Consider the following 2,621-nt stretch of genomic DNA (forward strand, 5'->3'; position numbering starts at 1 on the left):
CGAGCCCGGCATAAAGTTGAGACATAGCAACTAAAATATGGTACATAAAAGAAAAGAAACTGTTAGAGCAAAGAGTCACGTAGCCCTGTGACCGGCAGTGAATGAGAAAAAAGGAAAAAAGAAAAAACAAACGAGAACAAGGCCACCGATACCAAATTTTCGATGTCGTCGTTTTGTTTCAGGAACCCTCATTGCCCACAGACCATGGCTCCTTGCCAGAAGTGCTTTTACGTGCGTCTTGACATTTTCTTTCGGTCCCCTTATTTCCCTCTCAACGTGTAGGGAGGAGTAGGAACAACTGTATTTTAAGAAAAGAACAAAATGTTCCCAAAGGTGGGCGCCTACATGTCGAAGAGTCCACGGGAAGCTAAGGGAGAAATGCCTGGCTGAGGTCCCTGCCTGTCGTTTATTCTGTCTATCCCTTTTTCTCCTTAGAGAACTGGCAGATGTGCGGAACAGAATTGGTCTTTAGGAATTGAAAGGCGCAGTAACCGTCTCACTTCTCGGTGGACATCTCAGCCAAGTTTTGAGGCAAGGGAGCAATTTGGCAGTGAAAGAAGGCAGAGAGAACGAGGTGACGCAGTCCTGTCCCATTCGCGCAGTACTAATCTTTTCTGCAATGAACCAACTAGTCCGCAAGAACGTTCTACTTTGTCATTTTTAGTTTCCTCGGGCTGTATTCTACAAGCTGTCCATTTTGCATCGCCTATTTCGCGTCTATTCGGTTCTCTATCGTTGGTCACTCCGATATACCCGCGGCGGGCCTGCGGCATTGCCTGGCAATTGCCTGCGACATGCAGGCAGGGGTGGGGTGAATCGCATCGCTTTGTCAGGCAGGCGACCGTGTCTGACCAACGGCTTACATTGGTTACGATATGCAGAGAACGGTGCGTTCCAGTTGCCGACCACACAATGGTCTGGTAGCTTAGCACATACGCTTGAAAACCGCGGGTATATCTGAGTGACCAATGATAGAGGAACGAATGAACGCGAAATGGATGATGGAAACTGGAGAGCTTACAGGATATGATCTGTAGCTGCAAATCACAAAGAAAGCCTGCGCTGAGTCAAAGTGACTCGTTCGAAGACATTACATAACGCATGCCTCCCAAAAGCAAAAACAGAGGGAAAAGAATAGATCATCTGGGTGAGCAACCCCCGGGCTTTGATGGTGGCATAGACATAAGTAGGTGCAATGTGACGAAGCGACGCTTCAAATGTGAGCGGCAGAACCCGTTGCTTTTCTTAGTATGGGCGCCATTTCGCGACGCGCGTGCGCGAATCGACGAGGTACCGAGGCAGTTTCTCAGCCAGCTAAAGGAAATGATAAGTAGGGCAATGAAGAGCAAATCACACAGCTAGCCATAATGGCTTGCAAATATCGTGGGGAGACAGGCTAAGCTAGTCTAAGCCGAAACCGCACATGTTATCCAAATGGGTTCAAAGAGCCATTCAAGGTTTAGCGAAAGTTAAGGATGAGTTCAAATCAAAGATTAATTTTTCCTCAAGTTGAGGAATTTGATAAAAGATGTGTAACTATCTTTTACAGGCGTACAGTTGCTCTTAAGTAAACTGGGAGTGAAAATATTTCACTGTTTGGTTTTCATCTCATGGAGGGTGTTTCCCATAAACTATTGCAGGAAGACGGTAGGTAACGGAATTTCATTTTGTTCGTGCTTTAAGAGCAGCGCAGTAAATAAATCTTTTAACTTATAAATAAGTAGAAACAAAAGCTTGTAAGTTTGTTCTAGTTGAGGCTTGTTTGGAGAATCCTCCAAACCGAGCTTACTTCAGCTGGCTGGGCATGTATACTGTGCACCTTATTCACATCATACAGTGGCAGCACAAAGATGCGACCGTACAAGAGGGAAAGAGATACTGCACTAATGATACGAATTAGGAATCGATAGCAGCTAGAGAATACATCACGAGAAAAAAAAGTGTTCGTCTTTCAAGACGTCTTGTTTTTTTTATTTCATTTTATATTATTTCAACGCGCTACATTTTCTAGCTTTATTTGCCAAAGCCGTAAGGCAAATAAAAATATCGAGAACCGGCCGCTGGTGCGCTCTTGCTTTCGGCGCGCATTGCGTAATAAAGAGACGCCGGCACCGTGCGCTGAATCTATAATTCGATCCCGAAGCACACAGTGACGCAACTTTGTGCTACCTCATTTCACAATCTAAACACGGCGCTTTCACAGTGTGTCCGGCGGCGCCGTGGCTTAGTTGGTTAAAGCGCCTGTCTAGTAAACAGGAGATCGTGAGTTCGAATCTCACCGGTGCCTGTGTGCATATATTTTTTCGCTACAGTGACAAGCACAAGCATACATACGCAAAAATGTGCAACGAGATCCGTATTTCTTTCTTTTCATCATTTGAAAAGGTACTAAGAAGTTGGAGTTTATTCGAGATGAAAAATGCCGTTGTACTATGCTGCGCTGGGAAACTCGGGAACTCTCCTGCAGCTCAATGCTGCTTAGCTTGTACATCAGCCTTTAGAAGTGTAGATATTCTGCTTGATGAATTTAAGGCAGCTCCTTTACATGTTTTGTTGCTTGCATATAATGTTCATCAGACATGAGCTGGAATAGGATTCTATAGGCAGGGTTCATTATTTGA

The 2,621-nt window shown here is 44.9% G+C and overlaps 1 non-coding gene across 1 annotated transcript; it reads left to right on the forward strand.

The window, feature by feature from the left end:
* The first annotated feature begins 2,213 nt into the window (after nt 1-2,213).
* TRNAT-AGU (transfer RNA threonine (anticodon AGU)) lies at nt 2,214-2,287 on the forward strand. Its single transcript has one exon. It is a non-coding gene; the product is annotated as a tRNA-Thr (tRNA).
* The last annotated feature ends 334 nt before the right edge of the window (nt 2,288-2,621 follow it).

The sequence above is a fragment of the Amblyomma mixtum genome, chromosome 8 (assembly GCF_055824585.1).
Source record: "Amblyomma mixtum isolate Tamu chromosome 8, ASM5582458v1, whole genome shotgun sequence".
Lineage (NCBI taxonomy): Eukaryota > Metazoa > Arthropoda > Arachnida > Ixodida > Ixodidae > Amblyomma > Amblyomma mixtum.